General features: G+C 32.7%; 1 protein-coding gene across 1 annotated transcript in view; it reads left to right on the top strand.

Annotated features, from left to right (window-relative positions):
* The first annotated feature begins 354 nt into the window (after nucleotides 1–354).
* Nucleotides 355–20,060, top strand: part of LOC146541581 (fibronectin type-III domain-containing protein 3a-like) — a 37,068-nt gene continuing 17,362 nt past the window's right edge. Inside the window, exon 1 of the mRNA XM_085188791.1 lies at nucleotides 355–496. The gene's annotated coding sequence lies outside the window, so the exon portion shown is untranslated. The remainder of the gene's footprint in view (nucleotides 497–20,060) is intronic.

Here is a 20,060-nt window from a genome sequence, read left to right as displayed (position 1 = left end):
AATTTATTAATGTTGAGATTGATGGTGTCGATGTGGGTGTGCGCGGCGACGGCGACGCCGACGGCGGCGGCGGCACGTTGCTAAGCGGCCGGGACGGCGGCCCGGGCGGCGTGCGCCACGTCCGCGACCTCGCCCCGCAGCCCGCAGCCCGCTGATACCGCGCGGGGGGCGAGGCGCGAGGCGGCCGGCGCTCGCTCCGCGGCTAGTATTCTCCGCGGCCTCGTCCTGCACGCCGGCTGATGCGCCTCTCGCACTGCCGCCCGCCAGTGACCGACCTCTGGAACCCGACCGTTTCTGACATTCGACAACCCCGCCCAGTGCACTTCCCCGGTTGCAGTTTCACCAGAGCGAGGAGTTCCCGAATCCAGGCTCCTCTCGCGTTTATTTATGTTGTCGTTTTGGTGTGGTGAATATTGGTGCCGTACGGACGATAACCGGATTATCTGTGCGCACGAGTTAGTGGATATTTTTGCCAATCGACGACTTTGTTTAGAAGGTACGTTATTTTTTTGTATTTTGATAACAATTTTGATCGTGTGGATAATGCATAGGGACGACGTCGCGGCTACGTGGCGAACGTCGAAAACATCGCTAGGTACCAAATCTCGACGCATACTATTGTTATCTCATTATTGTAAGTGGATTGAAAAGAAACATCATTCTATTAGCCTATATTATCCGATTTGGCCGTAGAAAATTGCCTTAAATATCTATGACGTCACCCACAAACAGGACGTGATGTTTGAAAAGAGAAATACTGCTTTGTTTTGAAACGCGACGAGCTGCTAGGATTCTTGTTGGAATCGGTCCTATCTCACTATTCCATATGGTACTCTGTTACGAATGGATAAGAAAACATGGAGGAGACCGGGCGTAGGCGCGGGGAGGTGCGCGGCCGGTCAGGCGACCGCATTCCATATGGGATGCCGGGCTCTACGCAATGTCAGTGTGAGTCGCCGCCGTCCACTGCTGACTGCATATTTGCAACATTGTTCTCTCAGACCTCAGTGCAGCTCGTACGTGCGCCGGAGAACGTTTATATCTCATTGTAATGGTGGGCGTTGATTGACGTGACGGCGCAAGTCTCCTACCTCCTACGCTGCTATATGTTTAGCCATCACCAATTAGCCGGCTAACTAGAAATTACTTTTCTTTTATCCTAATAAGGATCAATGTTTATTAAGTGACGTCAATTTCTAAAGCAAGTGTTTTGGTTTTATTTATCAGCTGCAATTACGAGATTTTATTGGAGCATTGCATATTGGGCGATATTGTATTTATGGTTCAAAAAAGCTAGCTGATATCATTTTTTTAATTATGACGATTATGTTTGATTATAAGAATATAAGTAAAACAAAAAATAAAAAAAAATACTAATTACATTTTTTTTTAATTTTTATTAATATTATTTAGATAATCTATGTATAAATATTGATGAGTATGGGTACCTATTAGCAACTAGAGCAAGTTTTGCCCTGATAAATATCCCTTGATAAAATTGTTATTTGTAGAAAGAAATAGGAAAAATAATTCCATAATTACTTACTTATTTACACAAAAACATTGTAAGGTAGTTAGTATGGGTCTGGCTGAACGCAAATTGTCTTAGGTTTATAATAGCTCGATATTAAAAAAAAAAAGTGCAAAATATGAATAATTTATTGATTATTTTTAAAAAACATTACTTATAGTTTTTCACAATATAATTAAATTATATAAGTTATTTAGCAATAATTATTATTTAATAAAAATGTATATTGCGAACTCGAGAAAGAACACAAGTACGTTTAATAGATAATACTTACGTGTCAAACATATTTCGAAACTAGTCCCTCGCGTCTTCCGCCCTGTGCCCTACTATTTACCTTCAATGTAGTTTTAAGAAACTATGACGAAAATCATTTCAACATGCAAGTTTATAACTTTTAATTTCTTTTTAAATTCAACGCTCTAATTTTTTAACTTGTTATGTATTACGAGGAAGTTGTAAATATTGTAATATTTATTTAATATTTATGCTAGTTATAATTTATATTGTGTTGAAATTATTGTTTTATAATTTATCACCACAGCGGCCCAGTTTACAAAATATATATAACATGACACTTATGGAAATAAATTTTCAATTAGGAAAATGTTAGCCAGAGCATGGCATAAATTTTATGTACATACGATGTATTGGAGAAATTGAGTAAAATTATTTTTCTTACATTCATATTACTGATATGTTATGATTTTACTAAATTACAAGTAACATAGGTACTGCTATAGATATTCAAACATTATCGCATAGAGTCCGGGTGTCGGGTCAAATTTACACAATCTCGGCGACCTTTAATCTTATTTCAGATAGCTAAAACGAGTTCTTTTGTTAATTCTTGGAAGACTAGGTACCTATTGTTGTCGCTACATCTCATTGTTTTATTTAAAGATATCAAAACAAAATGGATCTTTGTTGGCGATCACTTTACCGCTTACAAATGCAAATCAAGCATACTTAAATATGATGCTATACGTTAAAAATATTAAAAACTAGCGGCCCGCCCGCGGCTTCGCCTGCGTGACACACCCCAAAAACAACCCCTTAGAAGTCGAATTCCCGTCTTAGCGAGGATCTACGTCCTATAAGTAACTCCTATGCAAAATTTCAGATTCCTAGCACATGTAGTTTCTAAGATTTCATGATGAGTGAGTGACCTTTCGATTTTATATATAAATAGATATTGTCCCTTGATAATATAAAAATAAAAAACAGTGGAAAGAAATATTTTTGACTTACCATGTACAGGTAGGTATATTTTTTATAAACAATATAGTAAATAATTAGTAATAGATTTTGTATATAAATTCTTATTTGTATTTAATATACAAATTCTTATTTTCTTATTTGGCGCTCTTATTTCCTTTCTTATTAGATGACAGTGTTATCTAGACACTAAAAATTCTTATATACGAAATTAATTTTAATTTAATTCATTAAAAAGGGTTAAAGTAATTGTTGTTTAAATTAATTATAATGTATCGTAGAAATCATTGACCAAATATTATTTTTTTAACTTTAAAAATACTGTTTTATATAAACATAGAACGATGTTTAAATATTATGTACAATAATGTAAAAAAGTCACGCTACACTAACATGAAAATGATAAAATGCCTATTGCATGACTGTAAAGATGCGAGTGTAGTGCCTATTGATGTTTGAAATAAACAAAATGAATAATTAATATATTTGTATTAAATATTATAAAACTTTTACTTTTTATTCAGTCTAAAGGTCGATAAAAGAAAAGTCCTCCGTTTCTTCTCACTCTCTCTTCAAATACATTTCGTGTTGAAAATTTTTAAAATCAATGTATTAATATTTTTTGTCATTCTATTCTTACGAGGTCTTTTAACTTTTACTTTAAGACCTTAATCTATCCACGATTAAGGTCATAAATTTTTACATATATGTTAAGAACAAGGGATAGTAGGCATAGTTCTTATATGAAACAAAAATGTTCGTCTATTGTGATGTTGAAATTTTAGTAATAATCACATTCCGCGGTGAGTCCCCTCTCACCATCTTCAACGCAGTGTAATTTTCTTTATATTGCATTCCAGCAACGCCGTCGCTCGACTTTAAAGTAGGTTGCGTGCAACTATCTCTATGTTTAACTTGAAACTGATAAAAAAATTGACATATATATTATACATACTGTATGTTAGTACCACATTGCACCATAGATAGGGCGAACAATTTTATGAAACACAATTTTAATGATAATTTATTCAGAAATTACATTTACTGTGGGCCTAGCCCGCTTGGTATTTAAGAGGAAAAATAGATTGAAATAGCATTCGCCCATAGGTAATAAGGTATTGGAACCTAGAGAATAACGGTTCCATCGTGTTTGCAGATGCGAGTTGGTGCGTGTGTGCGTGCGCGACTCTCACATACACGCACACAGGCGCAGTACTCGCGGCGCGGCCGTTGAACCGAATACTCGAGGAATTTCTCTACTGTCGCTTAGTTAGACAAAAAACATCTTAAAGGGCAAAAAGTAACTGACCTTTATATCTTAACCATAACTTAAAAGTAATGATTTGTATTGTGTGTAATAAAATCGACTAGTATTTTGAAAACAATTTGTAAATATACACGTTACACTGTTTACTATAAAATGGCGAGGCTTAAATTTAGACATACCTAGTTTAATCGATACAATTATATAGGTATATTTCACAATTTAAAGCATACCAGACCTGGGTGCGGTAAGCTTATAATACGCATTGAGTAAATATTAAATCTACAAGCGTGCAAAATATATATGTAAGTGTCTTATTCAATAGTAAAAACTTTCATATATATATATTCCTAATTTTTTTGTGAAAATTACAAATATACGTTGGAATTTATTCTCGTTAGTCAATGAATGATGTTTCAATATTTAATTGTGAAATCTTTTTTTGCTTTTTCATAAATCTCATTACGTTGTATTTTTTATTGACATATTAATTTTAAGTAATTAAATAATAATAAATTGTAGTTGACATCAATACAGTATTATTCTAGTTCACTCCTTCGCTGATATTTCACTATGAAAAGATTGCATCATTCTGCATTCACTTTTAGAATTTCGACACAGACATTATGCACTCATATGAATTGCACAATACGTAAACATCCGGCTAGAAATTATTATACATTTATACATGACAAACAACTTTTACCGAAAATTCAACAAAACTAACAAGGTGTGACTGAAATATTATAATTTAACTTGCATATAGAATCATAACCAATAGATGATCTAATTCATTTAAGAAAATGTATTAAATATATCATCAGTGCTATGGCTGTAAAACCGTCGTTCTGTCCTTGGCGACAATTGTGGTGGCAGCGGAGGCTGAAGCGTGAGCGTGCATGAGGACAGGCGAGTGAGCGAAACGAGCGGCGACCTTGGGGCCGTGCCGGTCCGCGGACGTTCGTTGAACGCAGGTCGCCCCTCGCTCCTTCGCCCTGCCGCCATCGCAACTTGTTTTAACCACAAATTATGAGTAATTTTACTAAATTACATTTAGAATTAGCAGTTCTTAATTATAGAAAACCACCTCATCGTGCTTCCCAGTACCTCATAATTGTTGTTTTCAGAATAATCAAGTTACCATGACACTAAATGAGATGTGTGCCATAGATTTTTTAAGCGATAGCTTTTTGTTATATCGACCTTACTATGTAAATATGAATAATTTATCACAAAGCATGAATTATGCGAATGTTACACCTACTATGCTATTACTTTCGCTATTATTTATACTAATTACTAAGTTATAATAACTATAGTCATTTACAACATTTATATATTATGAATAAAATGGAGATAAATGAGATATGAGGTTATTGAAATAACGAAATATTTCTAAATTTAGTTAATTTCGTTATTTAGATAAAATATTGGCTTAGCTTGAACTCTTGACCTACATTACAAAAAAATACTTCATTAAAAATATAAATTTGTGAGTTAATATAGACAGACATACATACTTCCGACTTCAATAAATGTATTTTAATTTTAAAACATAGAAAACCGGTAAATATCCCAACTGCTATCAAATGTCAATTTATTTAATCTCTACAAACTAATAATTTTATGTTAGAAATGCGTAATATTATGTATTTTATATATTAATACTAATTTTATATTTTATATTTTATATACTAATTGATTAAATAGTTATTTAATGGCCATTGTACAAAGAGTTATGTTTTCGTGTTTGTTTGTCTGTGCATCACAGTACTAAAACGCTGGAACTAATTATGGATTTGTTGTTTTATCTAGCTTAATTGCTATCAATATTTAAAGCAACACATATTTTTAATTTAAAGAATGTTTCCATATAATATCCACAGAAGATAATTGGTGTAGGTATGTCTAGAGCAAGAAATAAACCATCTTGTAAGTACTTTTTTTTTGTGGTTGATGAAATTGAAAGTACCACGTTACCCACTTTTAAAGTTAGGGTTAAGTATTAAATGTATTTTCGCTATTTGTCATTTAAAATAGTTTTTTTAACAAGCATCTAGTCTAGCTTTGATTGGAGTTCATTGACCATTGCAATGACAAAGCTTCTCTTTGTAATTGGTTTTGTTTGCGAAACAATGACCTAAGAGTGACCGCTAATTTTACTTGAAAGGCATGTATAATAGGTTAAATAAAAAATATCGCCAAAAGAGGCGGAACGAGAGAGGTGGCTGCATTATTTTCGCACTAGTGGATGCGTGGGGCCCGCCGGGCGACGCGCGAGCGTTGACCGCGCAGGCGCACCTCGCACCAGCAGATATAACAATTCTGAACTAAATGTTTGATTTTAATATACAGATAACTGAAACAAACCTTTTAAATATTTTTATATCTATAAGATAACTACAACGAAAGCGATAGACAGCGAGACAGCAGGTTTCTGTTACGCAGTAAAACGTTCTCAACTGTGAACAGGATGTTGAAGAATTTTCCTCATTGAAGTGTCTGTTGAAAACGACTGCTAAGCACGTTTGCGTTCGTTGCATGTAGCTTTATATCTATATTTCCATTGGAAATGATATGCCACATATTCCATTCTACAGTCTAGTTCATACTGTCAATCAGCGTTGCCAGATTTTTTCTCGATGAAAAGCGGGATTTTTGAACATTTTTGGCGCTTTTGGCGAAAGAAACCCGTTTCTTTCGCCAAAAGCGGTACAAAATTTATCCATTTATTAAAATTTTAAATAAACCTTGCAATGGTGATAGATTTTTTTAATAGAAAAACGTTTACAATATGTAAGGCAGTTCAGTGTTCAGAATAATTATACATAACTTACTATTATACTTATTCATATTTCTAACAAATTATTCGGGACATTCAATTTTTTGGGCTTGGACATCTGGCAACGCTGCTGCCTACCGTGAAACTATAAGATGCGTGTACGCCTAATCAGTGTTATTGGGGCTCACTGCACAGATGCTGGCCTTCGCTTCAATTTCACACACGTAGTCACATCCAATAAATCTTACACAATTACTCGATGTGATCGTTTTAACAGCCCAAATAACTTGGCATGTGCAATAAAACAATAAACATAATATTTCGTAATGGACACATGCGTGGGCAGACATGCGCATAATAATATATTAAGTGCGTGGACAATTGTACACAAGAATTGCATTGGACCTGTAATGGGCACAATTGGTGTTGATGAATCTCTCGGTCCTAGTCTCTGAATTATTGCAGGTATCTTGATAGGGCATTCAATTATTGTTTAACAATTCATATCCGAAAATGATTTAATATAATAATTAATGTGCAAGAATCTACGTAACAACTAACAATATCTAAACCACTAAATACTTAATTTCAAACTAAATTATTTCTTAAATCTAACTTGTATAGGTGTACTGGTTTTTTCTATTTCAATTCATACTTATCGCAATAATTAGCATAGATTCGTCAAGAATTACGCACCTATTGGCTAACAATTAGAATATATCGAAGTACGATGCACCTGTTCTGTGAATTCAAAAGTGGAACACCTAGTGGCAGGTCGTTACACCCAGCTACACCCACAGCTACAAATAATAGATTATCGAACTTTAGAAGTTCCTATATTGATAAATGTGGATTATAAAATCCACATTGTTATTAATAAACTATAACGTAGATAAGTTGAAGCGTTAGAAATTATAGAAAGTACTCGTAATTTCTTAATAACGAAAAAAACAAATATATAATAAATAGTACAGTTCATTCCCATAATATAATTTGGTTGATGTTAACTGATATACCGTTCACAATTATTACTTTTCACATCTAAACTAATCGAAGCTGTTATCTGTCCTTGATAACTTTAGATCGATATTATTAAGCTAGTCAACCATATCAGCAGGAATAATTGAATCTCAAGTATAGATATTGCGTCTGAAAATATGGTCTCTTAAAACATTATATTGTTTTAATCAATTACCTAACATATTCTAGCAAATAAATATGCATAGCTAAGAAAGTACAACATAATGTGAATAATAGAATAGGTTTTTGTGTGACTTTTCGAATGTGGTTCTTTTCATTTGTAGGGTACTTTTAATATAAATTTTAAAAATGCATACAAATTTCACTAAATATTTAACAAATGATCTATGATGGCGAAATGTAGAATCATGAAAGGTTGAGGTTACGGGAGATTATTGTGATATTGGGCGATGTAACAAGTGGTGCATCTCGATGCGAGGAGCGATCGATAAGAGGCTGTGGGCGGCATCTCCCCCGGCAGTCCCCGCTGCCCCGGACGCCGGTGGAGGCTGCGGGCCGGTCCTACCCTAGACACTGGTAATGTCGTTAAATGTTAATGTCCTGCTCTCTCACCTCAACTATACTGTAAACAAATATTTTTTTTATTATTCTTGATTCATATCATACATTTCAATTTTGATCAAAATTTTTTTTGATTTTTTTGATCAAAATATTTATATCATTTTACTTTTAGGGAAACGAGTGAAACGCATACTTTGAAACATATTGAATATTTTGTATAATCAGTAATAAAGTATTGTTTTCGTGTGTGTCTTTGTGGAACAATACATATATTTATTATGTCGTAACTTCTATTTCTACTGAAATACGGAGAATAGCCGATCTTTTTTTTTGTGAATTAAGTCACAGAAGTCATATAGTATGAATTAGATTTTATATGAAAAGTAATAAATATTAAACTTCACTTAACGCAGGCATAAGTATAAGTGTATATTAATTGAAATGAAGTGAGTGTGTTAAATATATAGTACCTAACTTCTCTACAGGCGGAACTTGTAACATTATTTTCCAGCTATATATAGAGTCGGCTGGTATCGATAAGTATTTTTTTAAAACGTAGTTCTAAGGATGCATGGATATTGTAACAGATTAACAATAATTATTTAATAAAATATGATAATTAGGTTACATTCTAGTTAGCAGTGATTAAGTGCGACAGGAATTTTCCTTTTATCCACAACATATAAAATATTTAATACCTGAATAGGTTTACATTTGTGACTTAAAGGACATTTTGATAAAATGTTAAAGTAAATAAAATTTTTAAATCTAAAAACTATATAACTAAAAACAATCTAAATATAATACAGTAATACAAAATTAAAGTTCACAGATGACATCTATTGCACTAAAATTGCAATATGGCGTCGAGGCAAACGAACGTGATGCATTTTCTTGTAGATGTATAACAGTGACAATTCATTAGATGGCAGTTCTCTTGATGGTTGCTCTTAATCTGTGTAGGCATAACAATTCTGAGAACGACGGTTACATGAATGCAAACAACACAATGGCGTCGCTTTATTAAAGAACCAGCGGGTCGTACTCTGTGCATTACTTCACGTTCGCAGAGACAGCGCGCGGTTCATCATTAGTCACTCGAAATGATTCTAGTTACGTCACTATTACGGGGAAACGAGATAGATCACGTCGACTTTCACCACATCGTTAACCTGAAATGTAGCCAAATGTATTATTACGTGCAATACAAGTTGCAATTAACATTTTAATGGAGAACAGTTAGATATTATAATTAATATTACTTTTTAGATATATTTCCAAACCTATGTTATGAGAGATAGGGCCGTTAAGGGTTATGTAACGTTTTACTTTGTTCGGAGTTCATTTAGCTGACCTAAAGGCTGGAAGTAATAAAAACAAGTCATTAGGGTTGTATCCATCTGCAACATTTCATCACTGTACCCATTATAAGTAACGTAATGAGTGTGCGAGATAAAGAACAGATAAGAGTAAAAAATAATATTGACACAAACAGATAAGACATTGTTTTCAAATAACAACAAATATAAATTTCTCATGAATCACATTCTATTTGTAATTTGCAGTTACGTTTAAACATAGAGTCGCGTGCTTTACAATTTTTGTGTTCTTTTGTGTTTCTTTTCATACGCAGCGCTTCGCCTCCACTTTCCTAATGCGAACGGCTAAGGAGTGGAACTCCCTGCCTGCTGAACTGTTCTCCGTTAAGTATAACCTGGCCCTATTTAAGGAACGAGTGAATAGGTACTACCTAGGCAAGCATACTCCACCTTCGTCCGCATCGTCACTTACCACCAGATGAGATAGCGGTCAAATGCTTGCTTATCAACTATAAAAAAAAATAATAATGGTTTTTTTTTATTTAGACCATTACCAAACTATCGGAAAACATCCCTACTTATTTTTACTCACTAGGTCTATAATCGCATATATATTGAGGAAGATCGAGTTCATTGTAGATTTTTATTTTTAAATTCAATTAAACAAAAATTAATTAACATTCGTTTAATCCCAAATACGTTTATTTTGCAACTAACTGAAATAATATAATATGCAAGGCTCATTAATTAAGTGTCATATTAAACAGTTTTCGTATTATGGTGTATAAACACTTTACCTACGTAATCTCCTAAAATAGTTTGTTTATCGTCTCAGTAATCTTGATTGATGCCACACAGAAACATAATTAATTTCAGCTTAGCTGTTATCTCTTGTTCTTTGATGTCATTTCATATAGCGTTCGGCAATACAGCAAAATGAATCACGGGTCGCTCATATCGTTTTGCAAAACATGTGGATCGTATGGAGGCATGTGTAAGCCACGTGTCTTACTTCATTAATATCGTATAATTTTATGTAATTATGCCTCTAACATTGTTATTAATTACATATTTTATTATCTGTTGTTATTGGAAAATTAAAACATGATCATTGAATGAATTATGTCAACAACCAGTAAACCATGAATTCACACGAATGTGAATACTAATTTTTCTTTACAAATTCCATGATTTGGAAAGATTACAAAAATACATTTGAATGTATTGTGTTTTTATTTTTATATACTTATAATACTACACTTATTATGTTCATATTCTAATGCATACATTTAATTCGACCCGTGCCCACCCCAGAAATTTTACTTACAACAAAATTTGCTCCGAAAAATAAAAAAAAACAAAATTTACTCGAACATATCTGTTTAAAGCTTAAGTCCAGGCCTTCCCCCCAAAAAAAAGATCTATGCATACCCTAATGATTGTCAGTATTTCCAATCTTTAAATACATTATTGTAATTCAAAAATTAATTATTATTTAATGAATACAAAAATATTAAGAAATAAATTTTGAATAAACAATATCATAACTTTAAAATTATTTAAATTTCTGGGAGTAAATACCTACCTCGTAGTTTATATGTGCATGAAATATTCAAATACGAAAACATCTAGCTGTATTTTAAAATACAAATTAATAAATAGCAGTAGTGTAAAAATTTTGGCAAATATTTATTATTGCAATTCTTAACGCTACCAAGTCGGTATCTAACGTAATCGCGTGTTTAATAGCAATAAAATATTAACAATGTTCGCATTTTTTGTACGATATACATTTTTATAGTTAAATATTAACCAATATAATAAATTACATGTTTAATATAGTTTAATTATCTCTAACCTGAAAATTGGATTGATGGATTGATTTTGATTAAATAATTAAATTAAAATTAAATCGGGTTCACGCTGTATTCCGCACACAGCGGGGTAGGCAGAGGGAAGCTAGCGTTAAGACAATTCGTTCCCAACTTTTCGCCGAATTGTGGAGGCATTGCGTGTTGAGTGGCAGAACTCAACACCGCGCTTTGCGTTGACACCAGAGCGAAGAAATGGAAAAATAAATTTAAATACATATTTCATTCATTTCATTTAAAATTTTGAATATATTTCACTAGCAACTTATTTCGTGCGTCTGCAGATATTTGTATCCTTCCACATCAAGCGAAAGGCAATGTTCAAAGAGATGCTGCCAGCTCGAACCATATTTGGTTCCATCATATTACCAACAAAGTTCTTCATACATTTTGTTCTTGACATGTTTATAAACCCTGACACTAAATGGTAATGTAATTATATTTTATTAGATATACAATTAGAAAAACAGCCATTAATTTTTAATAGTATGATGTAAATAACAGTAATGTTGCTTAAGCTTTATCTGATGAGTCCAACAGCTGAGCATCAGCTGATCTATCAAGTTGGTATGGGTGAGTTCATCGTTTAAAATACTCGATCCATCCATTTATTCATATGAGCAACGAGGGGCGCCTATTGTAAGTAATTTTTATAACAATTGAGGAACCGCGCCATCGTCTGGCGGTCGTGCTCGTTTTGTATTGTGATAGCAATTACATTACAACACAATATAGAGAAAAACTATCTTATTTATCTTATTTAAAACTAGTGGGCCCGTGCTATGCCCGCTTGAAATAACAGTTGTATAAAATAACTGTTACGGCAATTAGCTAATTTGTCGAATTAAGTACTTTAAATTGATATAACTTTTTTATTTATGAACCAATTGTAATAAAATAAACCCTATATGTTTTCGGAAGCTTGAAAACCGCATCTAAATCGGTGATTCTGGGATAAGTTAGCGATTACAAACGCACAGTCAAACAGACAAAAAATAATAATATTGTTTTAGGTTCTATTACGTTAATAAAGGTTCCCAATAACATTTTTTTAAATATCTTCCAATTACAGACACTGACCCTCTTACGATTTTATTATAAATATAGTTTAAAATGTACTATAGTTGTATTTATATTAAATGTAAACATAAAATGTCTGTTAAATAAAGTAAAGGGATACTGCGTAACCTCACAAAACCTTATTACGCATTACTTAAATATTATAGTAGATTGGTAAATTTTAAAGATTAGTGATATAGTAAGTGGCTTACGTGCGCTATGCGAAAAGCGGGTGCAATTAAAAGGTTGACAGCGAAGGCCGTCAGTTCCTGGTGTCGCAACAGCGGCCGCTCACCTCGCCGTCTGCGGGTCACGCGCACCTTCTATTCCTATTCCTTTCTAAGAAGCTTTCTATATGCATATTCTTTTCATTCTCTTTGTTTAAATGAAAGCTGTTTTATTTTTAAATTACTTCATAACGTTTAACTACAGATTTCTTTTTCCTTAAGCTTAATCGACAGAGAAAATTGTTGTTGCTTTTAAAACTCTGTAACAAGTGAACATAACTTGATAATATATATATTTTTAAACTTCGTAACGTCTTTAATATATTGTATTGTATTGTATAGCAAAGTACACGAAACTCCTATTTACGAGTTAATGCATCTAATGGACTTTAACAAATATAGTTTTTTTTTATGTTTCCAAGATAAAAAAAATATATATTTCTTGAAGTTTAAATTACTTTAAAATACTTATTGGAAAAAAGACTGCTAAAAATTCTTTTAGTATTCCAGGATGCAGACGTGTATAAATAACGGCCAAATATTTTCTATTCCAATATTCTATTCGTAAATAATGATGTTTATTATAAAATATAGTTAAGATACAGTATAGATATCTAAATGTTGATTGCTATACAAAGTAAAATGATTTAAAAATCTGCGTTTGCGTCAGTAGGTACACTCATCGCGATGGAATGCCGCAACAGCTCGTCGTCTTTTCATTTTATTTATTCATCATTGTGGGTATTTATCCTGGTAGATCCTTGCGGTAAACAAATAAAAGAGGAGGCAGTTTAAAAAGTTAGGCAGTTATTTATATAATATATGTAATATTTCTCTTTATATTCATTTAAATGTCACCTAAATAAAATGTGTGTATTATCCTTGTAATATAGGTTTTAACAGAAAATTTTTATATTTTTTTGTAAAAAGGAGAAATTTATACTTATCCTACAGGAAAAATACTGTAATTTAAACAGAAATACATATACCTATTATTAATGACGTGGACAGCTCCAGACACATAAGTAATTATAATATACTACACATGGTACTTAATTATTATTATTTGCTTAATATATTATTTTTTATAAGAACTTAATGTTTCAACAGAAAAAAAAAACTTTTAATTATTATATTCGCATCGCACATGGAAACAAGTGTCAATGAAGTTTGTGGGTTGTCCATTTATGATTAACATAGCAGTTATATATAGTCTTTACAATTGGAGTTATAATGCGAATTCTACGAACAAATTATTGGTTTAATTTTAAAAAATACTTACTATTTTTCTTTATACATAGTTTGTATTAATTGAACATGTATTTTAATTACATAGAATAATTAGAACAGAGGTAGGAATTATGTTTTGTTAGACGTTGGCAACAGGACACTATGCATCTCGTCTTGTCTTCGAAAGTAAGATGGTAAGAACTAAGAAATATTTTCGCGTTTAGTATGCGTCTAGCACGAGGCAATCGTTTCTGAGCTGAACGATTTATGACAGCGCGTATTGGATACCATATTATGCTATGCCTAATTTTAAAACAGGTGTTTGTGTGTTGCCATATACTTCTTTAGTTGTAACTTCCGCCTATTTTTCGGGCTTTTGCCCTGGTACCAGAGCGAAGAAATTAAAATATTACACTTCCTCGAGTAGGGATCGAGCCCCCAGCCGTTGAGATACAGTCACATCCATATGCCCATTTGCCATGACGGCCTCTCTGTTATATTTATTTATTAGTCGCATTCACTGAATTCTTAATATAAAAACTATACTCTTTCCTTAAAATAGCTTTTTCAAACGTATTTAAATGTTATGACTCAATTCAAAATGGAATAATATAAAATAAACCACAAGCAAAATATGACACACAATAAACACAGTCGAGGTTAGATGTTATCTGGAAAACGATCAAATAATTCCACAAACAATTACTCGCCTATTAATTTTTACATTTGTACATGTATTTTAAGTTTTTACAAAAAATACTAAAAATTAATTATCATAAGACGAATAGAAAAGCGATCGTCACGCTTTGTTCCCCTCAACATGAACAAAATGTAAATTTTACTAATGTGAAAATGAGATTGAAGAGTTTATTAATTATTTTTAATTTACATAAAAAAAATACATTTATTTCAAGAGATTTTGAACATATTCTTTTCTTCGCTTTGGTGTCGAGGCGAAGCGCGGCGTTGAGTTACGCCATTCAACAAACAATGCTTTCAGAATGTGGCGGAAAGTGGAGAACAGAAGTGTCTAGAATTTCATTTAGCTTAGCCTACACACAGCCGTCCGAGCTCACTTCTCTGCCAATTGGTTTATTGACATTCAGTCTGGTAACCAGCCATGAATTGAATCCTAATTTTTCCGCTAACTAACGTTCCATTAGGCACTAGACGCTTATACTGCGTGTTATATTATTTGTTAAACATTGAGACCTCTCTTAGACAATTTTTTTTGTGTAGAATCTAATAAACTTTATTTGTTTTTTTTTTTAGAATCATTTTTAATATTTGATGATCACCCATAGCTAGATGAAGGAGTAAATTCAATTTTCAGCTCTACAAGGTTCTGCAAAAAGTGTAACTAGTCCACTGCTTCTTCAGCTAATTGTTTAGGCTATGTCGTTCGATACATTTGGAGAAATCTCAGGCATAACTGTGGTATAAAATCTTAGTGTGAGTGTCCATCCAAGTCTTGGCTGTACGCTATAAAATAAAATATTTATTTAGAGATTTCAGGAAGGAGTAGCAACAAAGGCATTTGCCGTCCCATAAAAACTCCTCAAAAAATATATGCGAATGTTTTGTTCTGAAAAAAATATCCATAGCATTACTAACGTTCATAAATGTGTAATACTACAAGATAATCTAAATCGGGTCATTTTATTTTTATTACTATTCACTAAGTAATCAGTAAAGGCGTAGTCTCGAGCAAGACAATAAGAGAGAAAGTTCGAAGTAGATGATGCGCGAGAACATGTAATTATTAAGCGATTTGGTGGCTTTCACCTGGTCGATGCGTTCGTTTACAACGTTCATTTAAGATGATTCTTTAAATTAATTGTTTAGAATTCCATTTAATTAAGTCCCGGGATTATAAAGGAGGTAAAATAAAGTTGAATGCCCCTATTGTATAGTACATATCTATATATTTAAACACACTTATCTTTGTGGCCCCTACTTGAGTTGTTAGAAACCACAGCGCGTGCGCGCGTTTGTAATTATTATATTCATCCGGAAATAGGATGATAATAAAATTCTATAAGTGTATCTAAAAGCAATTTATGTACATTACATCTCTAACAATCATATATTTAAAATGAATTACAAATAAAAAATATTCCATTAATATAATTTCATTATTCAATTCAGTATAATTTAATCATTAAGTAGATACTGTAGTTTTAGAAATCTAGACATTGCTAGTTAAGGCCAGTCGTGACGCAGTTGCACAAGTGTGTGACTGTTAACGCAACTGGTTCGATCCCCACTCGACGAAATAAAATATTTATTTAAATTTATATTTTCATTTCTTAGCTCTGGTGTCGAGACAAAGCGCGGCGTTGAATTCCGCCAGTCAAGACTCAATGCCTCCATAATCCAGCTGAAAATGGGAAACAAAGAGATGCTGATGATGATGCTGCCCTCTGCTGGCAGAGGGAACCTAGTGTTAACAGTAGGTTCCCTCTGCCAGCAGAGTCCTGTGTACGGAATACAATGTGAAGCTGATTTGATTTGTAATTGAAATGCCATAATTTAGACATGTGTACTCACTAGAATTATTCTTTCCTTTTCTAATAAAGCGTCTGATATGCACAATAATGGCAGTAAGGCTCTCGCTATGCATACATTTGTAGCCTCTACAAGCTCAACCTTCATTCATAACGTTTGTCGCGTGAATGAGCTTCATTAAGGGTTAATTGTATAGCATTGACATTGAAACAATACGGTTGACACGCTAGCGTGACATTGTCACGTTTTGGTTATACGTAAACAATTATAATAATCACTATTTTTAAATCAAAATATCAATATTAGTTTGAATATTTTTTAAATTATTCAAATTAGTGTACTGGCCAGTGGAAGTGTAAGCGTGAGACGCGAGCGTAGGTGGTGATATCGCATCGCCTCAACGGAAGAAGCGCCGTATCCTGCGGAACATAAGCGCTCAGCCTCATCTGCGACGTTATACCGTTTCACCGAGAAAAAATGGATTTTTGTTTGTATATTACTAAAATTACTTTATAATATTATTACCATTTCCCAATAGGTCTAATCGTAATTCAAAGTGTGAGTGTACCGCGACGGCTGTGTTCGAGTGGGGACTCGAGGGAATGAATTATTATTTATTAATATTTTCATTTCTTCACCAAGGCAAAAAGCCCGGCGTTGAGTTCAGCCATTCAACTCGAAATGCCTCGAAGAATTCGGTGGTAAGTGTGGAACGGAGTGTCTTAACACTATGTTCCTTCTGTCTTGTTTACTTTTTTGTTAAAAGTCATAGTTGTGCGACCGCACTTTGAATGGCAGCGGTTTCAAAACTTTTCTGGCATGCGTAACACTTTGCTAGTAGTAGTGTAGGCACTAGGCACATATAATGCTAATGACATTTTTTTCATATTAGCTCTATATGAATTGCGTGTTCGCATTCCGCATTGCATACAATAAATACTGTGCGCCGCTCTGTTCGTGCTCTATTTACGTTATCACGTTGGTAATAATAAAATCACATTCATTATTTGCAACTCATACTATAATACCAGTATAGTACCACATATACTAAAATTAAAACGGAAATAATAATGTACTATATATAGTTTTAGTTGGCTAATTATTAGATGTCAAACGTACATTATATTACTTAGGCATATATATAATCTAACAGATTTTTATTTAATTCTTCTTTATTTTGAGAAATTTTAATTTTTTTTTTTATTTACGTTCTTGTCTGAAATTATACAATTAATTAATTTACCAAATATGAGCTTGTAGCTTCTTTGTATATACACATATAAAGGTAATATTATAAATGAAAACGTCGTATTTCAAGGCGTATTGCTAAAGTATGAATGACTATATTTTATATTCGATAAATTATTCATCATTAAAGTAGGTAATATAAATTACAATCAAATTAAAAAGTTAATTGGTCAAATTGATTGATGATGTTGTAATCGATCGAAATCAATAAAATTTGTATTTAAATTGCTATCTAATTGTGATAGTATCAGACATAAATGGCAGATTTACGTAATCGAATTTTAATTTTTTTACGTAACGGAATCGTTCGTTACATAGGTACCTACGAGTACATCAAAATATTCAATATGTTTAGAGTATTCCCACGCAATATTTCCAGAATTCAGCGGAAAATGCGAAGTATATTAACACTACTGATTTATTATATTCATTATTTTTACGTTCTTTTTTAATATATCTACATATTATAAAGAATTGGGTAAATATTTAAAATTATTATTTTCTGAATGTATGAGTCTCGTGCTTTAAATAAATTAAAATTCAAATCAGGTATGTCTCGACATGACGTTGGGGAACATCAACCGCGATGAGTCGTATATGTCGCACAAACGAATGGGAGGTCGACGCTCGAATCAAATGTACGGGATTGATAGTCTTATTGGGTGTCGAAACAACGGATAGCAACGGGTAGTGCGCTGCAAACACATTTATGAACTGATTTCTACAGTGCCTACCGATAACTGATAGTCGTATGTGCGAGACAAATTCATTTTAAGCATGACATTGACGTCATTTTCAATTTTCGTCGGTGCGTAGAATAAATTAAACTTAAATTAAACTTCTTTCATTTTAGTCTCTTGCTGTATTCGCATTAGCAGGGCAGGTAGAGGAAATCTAGTGTTAGGACACTCCGTCCCCCATTTTTCGAGATGTCCCCATGTTTCGTGTCCGATTTGTTGATATAAATTTTCAATTCGAGTCAATTAATAATAATTGTTAACTTATATTATAATATATTAATACTAAAAAGCCTTTTTCATCGGGCTACAAGCAACGTAATGTAAGGGAAGGAAGCTATGCTTATTTATATATATATATATATATAGCTGGCTATATTAATTAAGGAAAACTCCGCTAAAAATATAATCTGCTAATAATTTCGTAAATTTCATTGATGACTTGTAATTCATATTTTAATCACCGAGCCACCACGTCCGGATCGTTATTCATTTACAAATATAAGTAGGTACGTACCATTGTTTGTTAAAATTGTTGGGTAAGGTGATTCATGTGTCTTGAGCGTATGATGTTTTTTTTTAACTTCCCGCTGTATCCCACGTGTAGCAGGGTAGGCAGAGGGAGTCTAGTGTTACGACACTCCGCTTTCCGCTTTCTCCCGAATTCTAGAGGCATTACGTGTTGAATGGCGGAACTCGACCTTTAGTATTTTTTCTAAATCTGGAAATTATTAAATTCCTCGAATTACTCGTAACTTTTAATGTCAAATATAATTACAATTTAACAATTATTAAATTATTAGAAACATTTATGATCCGTATTTCTTTATATTACTCGACAACTAGAGATAGATAAATGTTATTTTGTGATCGTGCTAGTTGTCTCTGTATTCTCTTGCATCATTATTACTTAATATATTTATTTTAATACGACATCACTTATCTCAGCAATTTAGGTCATATTTATAGCTGTAGCTAGCTTGGAAGTAAAATATATAATGAGACCACGTTGTTAGTACTTTTCATTACATCAGTCGACAAATTATATTTATTATTTGAGTTATAATAATGCAATATCTTATGAAAATCCAATATCCAAAATAGACTGTTTAATTACTGATAACCTTGCTATTTATTGAACGAGCTACCTGTCACAATTTAATAATATAACTCTTGTTGTCCTTCTATTAAGCTATACTCGGTTTAAATGCCAAAATATACATTTTTATCGTTCATTTATTATCCTTAGTATAAGTAAAATTAAATTGTAACTAGAATAATTTTTGTAGAATCGTTTTATACGCGAATTAGATAAAATAAAAACTTAATTTATTTATTTTATCTTATCCTAATGTTAATTAGACAAAAGATATATAAAAATCCTTAAATTCCAACAAAATATAATTAGTATATAAGACTTGAGTGAAGAAATTAAAATAAGAAACACATAGGAACACTTAATACGCCAGATTACAGCTGTAAAGCTATCTGAAGGGAATAGATCCCGGCGGCTCGCATTGGCCCGTA

Source organism: Heliconius melpomene, chromosome 1 (genome assembly GCF_056956725.1).
Source record: "Heliconius melpomene rosina isolate 202511_hmr_F chromosome 1, ASM5695672v1, whole genome shotgun sequence".
Lineage (NCBI taxonomy): Eukaryota > Metazoa > Arthropoda > Insecta > Lepidoptera > Nymphalidae > Heliconius > Heliconius melpomene.
This window is presented reverse-complemented; position numbering and strand designations above follow the sequence as displayed.